The sequence below is a fragment of the Hibiscus syriacus genome, unplaced genomic scaffold (assembly GCF_006381635.1).
Source record: "Hibiscus syriacus cultivar Baekdansim isolate YM2019G1 unplaced genomic scaffold, ASM638163v2 tig00000738_pilon, whole genome shotgun sequence".
NCBI classification, from domain to species: Eukaryota; Viridiplantae; Streptophyta; class Magnoliopsida; order Malvales; family Malvaceae; genus Hibiscus; species Hibiscus syriacus.
Window position 1 is genome coordinate 1105794 of NW_024061816.1, and position 8326 is coordinate 1114119.

At 36.8% G+C, this 8326-nt stretch overlaps 1 pseudogene; it reads left to right on the forward strand.

Moving 5' to 3' along the window:
- The first annotated feature begins 2057 nt into the window (after positions 1–2057).
- On the forward strand, positions 2058–8147 carry LOC120213848 (annotated as a pseudogene).
- The last annotated feature ends 179 nt before the right edge of the window (positions 8148–8326 follow it).

An 8326-nucleotide genomic window follows, 5' to 3' on the forward strand; every position in this document is an offset into this window, starting at 1 on the left:
TGAAGCCAAATTACAGATATCTTTTGGATCATGTAAGCTCCATTTTTTCCCTAATTTATTTAAATTTTTTGGATATATTTTTGGTGATCTTTTGCTTGCATTATTTTCCCGATGATAACTATAAATAATAATTTAGAATTTTAAGGGAAATATTGTATTATATATTTTTCCTGAAATTTTCATGGACAATTTGAATGTTTGTTATCTTTTAGGGTTTAGCGCTGCGTTAATCAATTAAGACAGTAATGCATGATGATCATGGATTTAGCTGGATGTTTAGGTAGCATACATTCTGTTTAGGTCTCCTGGTTTTATTTTCTATAGGAAAAGCTGAGAAATATGTTCAAATGAATTTGATATTGAATTTTATTTGTTGCATATGATTTTTTGACCGCTACGGTTGATGAAAAAATTTCTGATCCAAATAGGGCCTGCAATCTGTTATTTTCTTGTTATATAGAACTTTCTAGAAGCAGTATTTTTAGAAATTTGATTGCAACATTTCCCATTTCAGGGATCATGATTTGAAAGTAATCAAATCACACAGATTTCAACTGCATCATCACTTCGCTGCTTTTAATCACATAATCAGGCTATATTAGTAATCCGATCAGGAGTTTATCAAGTGCATCACCACTCTATCGGTAACTTTAGGCGGTTAGATACAAAATTATATTTGTGTTTCCATTTTGTCTGTTATCTATGGCATGGTTCTAGGATTTGGGAATTGGCATATGCATGAGTCGAACGAAATGTGAGTTTTCATGCTTTGAAGTGTTTCGCCTGGTAGTATACTTTAGCATTGATCCTTACAAACATAGCAAGAATGAAACTTATTCAGGAATAAGCCTAAAACTTATTTGGCCTCTCTCTCTTGCTCTATCAGCTGAAAATAGTCAGGAAATGGCTTAGCAAGGATCATAGTAAATTATCATATTAAAATATGCTGGAATGTAGTCATCCTCGGTTCTTATTATCCGCATATCTTCTTTAACTTACTGAATTGTGGTTTTCTGGGGAAAACCTGAAAATTTATTGCATTGATTATTGCAGTGCTGACATGTTTTATGCCGAGTTCGTGAGAACATAATGGTTTGATCGAATGAAGCTTTTGAATTATGTTTTCTCTATTTTTTCTTAATACTTGCTTTCTAATTCTGTGTAGCTAAAAATTCATTTTAAAGCAGTTCAGAATTATAGTTAGGATGTTGGGCTGCGGAATTGATTCTTTAATTTTTTAAGCTAGGTCTGTTTTGTATTCAACTGTTCCTATTCCAGATACAGAATGTAGGGATTGAAGTGTCATTCGTTGTCTTTGTAGCAATACAGATGGGGACAGAACTTATGAGAGTGGTAATGAGAACTATTGTTCTGCCTCCGTGACCGCTAGAAGTTCTGATGCCAGTCCTGCCTCCAAGGAAATTGAATTGGGAATTAATGAAAGCAAAAATATTACAAGATCTCTGAGGCGGAGACCTTGGATAAACTATGGTATATATGATAGCAGTCCAGAAGATGAGCCTGACTGTGGAAAGCTTGATCTAGTTAGTTTCTTCTTTTCTTATAATTTATTTGTTGAACCTTCTGTCTTATTTTCTTTGCATTTTGAAAAAGTTGTCTTGTTTTATTGTTTTGGATGCTAGTTTTGGAAATTTTAGTAAAACAATATGCTATCACCACTTCATGACAATGCTACATCTTCGTAGTTTCATATGTCATTTATTTTTGCAGAATCAAAGATTGGGACATAATCTTCTTAAAGGCATTATCCGTGGATGTCCAGAGTGTAATCAGTGCCAAAAGGTTAGTTTTTCAACTTCTTTTGTTCTCTCCTAGTTTCGTGAACTTTTTACATGTTTCATTATCTGCCTCAGGCAGCACCACTCCTCTATTGTCATTTTTTAGAATACTGTTATATTTATCCTCTATGGTAGCAACATTGTAGATGTAAGAATGACTTGGAAATGCCTTGTAGTTAAGTTCTTGTCAGGAATAAACGATGGCTAATTTATATTGTAATTTAGCTTAGAGTGACAATAACTGGTAATTGAAGCGCTATGAAGGAACTAGACAATGCAATTTGGATTGTATAATTGATATGCTATTTTAACCATTGTCTTCAAATATTATATCATTGATATGTAAATTGGTGGAACAGATAACTGCAAGTTGGCATCCAGAAGAAGCATGTAGACCAGGCATTGTGGATGCACCTGTGTTCTACCCAACGGAAAAGGTATTTAATGTTGCTTACAATATTTGAGTTGTTTGAATATCATAATTTGCCTGCCATAGTTGTTACTGGTCAAATCTGCAGTTCTGCATTAGAGAATTAAATATCTTATCTGGTTTTGTAATACCCCCGAGGAGTTTGAAGATACTTTATAGTATATAGCTAGTATACGACCAAAAGCGGAACAACTTGGAATATGTCATGTCACATTGTTCCTCCCTCTTCTTGGAAGCCTCCTTGCCCTCTTAAAGAAAAGAATATATGGGAAAATTCCAGATTTGCTACTCGTGTGCAGAGGGTTGACAAGCTTCAGAATCGTGGTTCAATAAGCAAACCGTCAAAAGTTACTAACAAAATGAGGAAAATGAGAAGATGAGAATGGCCGTAGACTGTGAGTCTGATAGTGGAAATATCTCATGGTCTTCTGATGCTGGATTTTGTGAAGTAGAGAGTTTTGGGTTTGAACCTGGTCCAGAGTTTACTCTGGATATGTTTCAGAAGTATGCTAATGATTTCAAGGCCCGATACTTTAGGAGGAAGGAAACCGATGTAGATATGAAAGGAAAAATGACCATTCCTCCTGAGAACCATGAACCTTCAGTTGAGAATATTGAGGGTGAATACTGGCGCATAGTGGAGAAAGCAACTTAGGAAATAGAGGTAAGATTTGTGAGTTTGGAAATTTTGTCCTTTCCTTTCTGTTGATTAAGTTACTAAGCATAGGATAGGCTGAGCTATTGAAGTCACTTTCCTGCTCCAGGAAGCTATAGTGGGACCAAATACGAGTTTGAGATAACTTTATTTTTAAAGCTTTTCTAAAAGCTGAAATGAGTTTCTGGAGGCTAGGAAGTTCCAAATGGGGGATTCTAGAAAGTGTCACTAGGAGAAGCTGATAGACAAAGTCAATGAAGTTGCAAGTCAACCAAAGAAAATTGTTCATAGTTAGCTCAAAGAATTTCATTCTGATGAAGTATTTGAAAAAAAATCTCACACCAACAAACTGTTTTTTTACACTCGAACTAGATCCATCAAACTCGGGTTTTCTTATCTGCTCTGCTCTGTTCTTTCTTTCTCTTTAAACCAGTTACGAAGAGGAGTTGCTAACTCTTATATTCCTTTTCTTTTTCAGGTCTTATATGGGCCTGATCTGGAAACTGGGGTTTTTGGTAGTGGATTTCCTAATAAGTCCAGTCAAGTTGGATTTGCAACCAGTGAGAAGTACATAAAATCTGGCTGGAACTTGAATACCTTCCCCAGGCTTCCTGGATCTGTTCTCAGCTATGAAAGCAGTGATATTTCTGGGGTTCTGGTTCCCTGGTTGTATGTAGGAATATGATTTTCATCTTTTGTTGGGTAAGACTTCTATGGCTATATACTTCCTTTCCCCATGCATGAGTTGAACTCGGTTCTTTTATTTTTTTTTTATAGTTTTGTGTTAGCCTAGCTTGTGAAAATGAAATTCATGTCAATTTATTTTGTTTGGGTAAACATTATTCTTCATTTGGTTCTCCCATAAATCGTGTACCTTCAATTTGGCATAATAAGAATAGTTAAGAGGTTGGTATGCCTGAAAGTGATTCCAGGATGGTTTTGTCAAACGTTGGATGGATTTGTTACCAAAATAATGGAAGAAACTCTTAACAAAATATTTTGCCACCTGGCCCAGTGTGCGGATATGGTTTTATGTTTTCTTAGATGTTACCCAATAAATGATTCTTTTGAAATTTCGAGTTATTGAATTTATGTTTAAGGCCATTACAATATAATGGATGACCTGCGGATTGCTAATATTGCTATTTTTCCCATTTGTTTTATGTGGATGGGACTAGCATGTTGAAGATCAGCACCTATACTCACTGAATTACATGCATTGTGGTGCTCCAAAAGTATGGTATGGTGTCCCTGGAAAGGATGCTCCTAAACTGGAGGAGACTATGAAAAAGCATTTGCCTGACCTGCTTCACAAACTGGTAAGCTAAAAGATTTATAATATGGTGTTTATATTTGTAATTGTAGCTAAAAGTGACTTTATTTAACTGTTTTGGAGTTTGTCAAATGTACTAAGAAGCCAAATGTGTCAAAAGATACTATTTGTTCTCGAATTTAACTTATTAGATAATCCCGATAGCTCTTTATTACGATAGCATGTTTTACAAAGAATCCCCCACCCCCCCCCCCCAAAAAAAAAAAAAAGAAAAAGCTCGATAAGGTCAGTTCTAAGCTGAACCTGGCTCAAACATTCAAAGGGTACTGGCTATAATGATCATTAATTAAAATTTCTAATTTTTGAGAGATCACAAATAGGCCTTACCAAGCCAGTAACAAAATGAATTTTTAAGCCTGAACTAGTTTTGGTAATATACAAACTGAATTATACTGCCTCTAGTCTCATTTCTAGTTTGGATATCTGAGACGGGCTAGGATGCTTTGGTTCACTATACTAATAGACCACTTAAAAGTAAATGGAGTGGATGCATAACAAATTTGTATGTCATGGTGCAAATGGAGTGGATCGTAAGATCTTCTCTTTTCCAAGTTATGCTTAATTACTGTAATATTACTTCATGATACAAATTACGCCCTGAATGTCATTCTTTCATGCAGGTCACCCAGCTATCCCCTGCTATACTAAAATCTGAAGGGGTTCCTGTTTATCGATATGTTCAGAATGCTGGAGAGTTTGTTCTAACATTCCCTAGGGCATATCATGCAGGGTTCAACTATGGTTTCAATTGTGCAGAAGCAGTAAATGTAGCTCCTATTGACTGGTTGCCACATGGGCAGATTGCTATTGAGTTATACCATGAACAGGGAAGGAAAACTTCCATCTCACATGACAGAATGTTCCTTGGAGCAGCAAGGGAAGCAGTCAAAGCCCACTGGGAGCTCAGCTTATTGAAGAAGTATACTTCTGATAACTTAAGTTGGAAAGGTTTATGTGGAAAGGGTGGAGTATTAGCTAACACTCTCAGGGTAAGTTATGTCTGTTATTTTTCTTTGGGCTAATTTATTTGGTGGGATTTTATGAATTCTTATTTAGTCGGTTCAGAATCTCTGTATATGATCTGGGTTTGAACTGTGTAAATTTTATAGTTAGAACTGTTCATCTGATTCAAATTTAATGTTTGATAAACTTTTTAAGTGGTTTTGGATTGGTCCAATCTCTAGAGAATTGTTGATCCCAAATCTTTAATGCTGTAAAAAGCTTGTGATTATGAGCTCTAAATATTTATGCGCATATGAATGTAGATAGATTCATGCATGTATACTTCCACGTTTACTGTATTTGTGCATATAGACACTAATCTGTTAAAGGTTATTTTTATGCTGTTGATAAAATAAATTCTATCTGGCAATTAATTTAGCTCCAATTCAAAATCGGAAATAGAATTCATGTTTATCAGTCTTATACTAATATTTATTTAGTGAACTTATTAGGATATAGGCAATGCTTAATAGTAACTCTGGTTGATTTTGACAGACTTTATATATGTTTATTTCTTACAGAAACGTGTTGAGATGGAGCGTATGAGCAGGGAATGTCTTTGCAGTTCCTCTCAAGCTGTGAAAATGGAGAGCAGTTTTGATGCTGCCAGTGAGCGAGAATGCAGTATATGTTTTTTCGATTTGCACCTTTCTTCAACAGGTTGTCGTTGCTCCCCTGATAGATATGCTTGCTTGAGACATGCAAAGCAGTTCTGCTCATGTGCTAAGGGTGCCGAAATTTTCCTATTTCGATATGATGTAAATGAATTAAATATCCTTGTTGAAGCAGTGGAAGGAAAACTAAGTGCAGTATATAGGTGGGCAAGACTAGACCTTGGGCTGGCCCTGAGTTCATATGTAACCAAGGACAATATAGGTGGTAGGCTATCCCATACTCAAGGAGTACCTAAAGAAGTGACAAATCCATCAGTCATTTCCTCCAAAGAATTACCAGGAGAAGAAATGTCGAAAAACAAACCCTCGATTTTGTCTCAAACTTCTGCTCAGATGTTATTGCTACCAAGAAATAAACTATCTGATGCTGCATTACCATCAGAAGATCCAAATTCTAAGTTGAAGAAAGGGGAATATGTTCTTTCTTCTTCAAGCTTAAGCATGCCCGGAGGCCAAACTGCCATGGCAAGTAGAGTGAAGAAACCTTCAGCTCCACGAGATAATAATAACATTCTTATTAGTTACGAATCTGAGAATCCAGTTTCAAAAAGACCAAATGAAGATTCTGTCACAGAGCATTTGGAAACCTCGCTGAGGCTGGCACCATCTGGTGAAAAAGCGAGCACGTATAATTACAAGAATGAGGCTATCTTAACTACCCCTCTAACTGATGCTGTGGTGAATCAAAAGGATGCCAATTCCCCTGATGTACAGAAGACTAGTAGCTCGTCTCATTATTCTCACATGAAAGATGAGCAAGCTGAAAACAGTATCACATCAGTAGGATCTAATCACCAGAATATATTTTGTCGTTCAGAATCTGCCACTCCAGACTCTGGTAAAGGTGTTCAGGATTCTTGTAATACCATAGAGAAGGATGATGACAAGAACAAACCATCGATTGTTGAAGGCAACCTTCAGCGTCTGCTGCCTTTGGTTAGTGAAAATGTTGACAAGGATAAACATGAGAAGGTGGGAGTCATTGCCTCTGCAAATTAGTTGACAATAGAAGAGGTAATGTAGGAGGGATTTCTTGCTCTCAAAATAATCTGGACAGAAACGTCCAGCAGAAAGGTCCTCTCATTGCTAAGGTAGTGCGTAGGATAAACTGTAATGTTGAGCTGCTGGAATTTGGAACTGTGCTCTCGGGGAAGTTATGGTGTAACAGCCAGGCCATTTTCCCAAAAGGTATGTTGCATTGTTGTTTATATGATAGGTATTGGCAGGTAGATGTATTTACTCATTTGTTCGTATGAATGCAGGATTGAAGAGCCGGGTTAGATATATTAGTGTTTTAGATCCGACAAATATGGCTTACTATGTCTCGGAAATTTTGGATGCAGAGAGGGATGAACCTCTGTTCATGGTAATCGAAAATTTTTATTCTATCAACTATGTTTTTGTACCACAATCTTATTAATTAGACAATTTTTTTCTCTTACCTGGTTATGCTTCGACTTGTATTCGATAATGTTAGAAAATGTTTTCATGGTGTTTTTCAGCATGCATGGCCTTAATGTTGATTTCGTTTCAGGTATCGGTGGAGCACTATCCCGGTGAAGTATTCGTTCATGTTTCAGCTGCCAGATGCTGGGAGATGGTGAGAGAGAGTGAATCAAGAGATAACGAAGCAACATAGACAAGGGAAAACCAACCTCCCGCCATTGCAGCCTCGATGGCTTTGAGATGTTTGGCTTTTCTTCACCCGAAATTGTTCAGTTAAATTAGTTAGTAGACTATATTTGGTTCCCTCGACCTCCATTTCTCGTATGCTTAACAGATGAAGTAAAACTCAGCTATCGTTTGCTTAACATAATAAACCAGGCCATTGAGGCAATGGATCAAAATCGAGTTTGTACCGAGTATTGGGACTCTCGGTCTTATGGCTGCAAGTGCAGTTTCTGCAACATTCTCACCTCCCTGGTAATGCGGGCAATGTAGTTAGAACATCCGGGGAACAAAACAATGTAGGGCCTCCTCGGAACATTTGCGTGTCCGGTGAAGTTGACACACTACTCAGAGTCTGTTCAAGAAGGCGAACTCTGAAGAATTACACTCACTTTGTAGCATTTTAAGTGAGAAAAGGCCAACTATGGATATAGACCTTGTGACTCGACTCCTCGAGGAAGAGATTCACAATCGTCGTTGTAGATGATCGAAAATATTTTTGTTCATTGGGATCCAAGATTCGGGAGCCCATTTCCCACATTTTTCAGCTCTGTACATATGGCACATTGCATGTACGGCTTTCAATCAATCCACCATTCTTTCAGGTAGAAGAAAGTGATAAGAAGCTGCGGGGTCTTTTGCATATCGGATGAATAACCAGTTGATCTAGTGAAATGAGATATTGGATTTTTTAAAACAAGACTAAGAGTTTAAATTTTGATATTTTGAATTAAACAAATTAAGTTGAGAGAATTGGTCTCATAA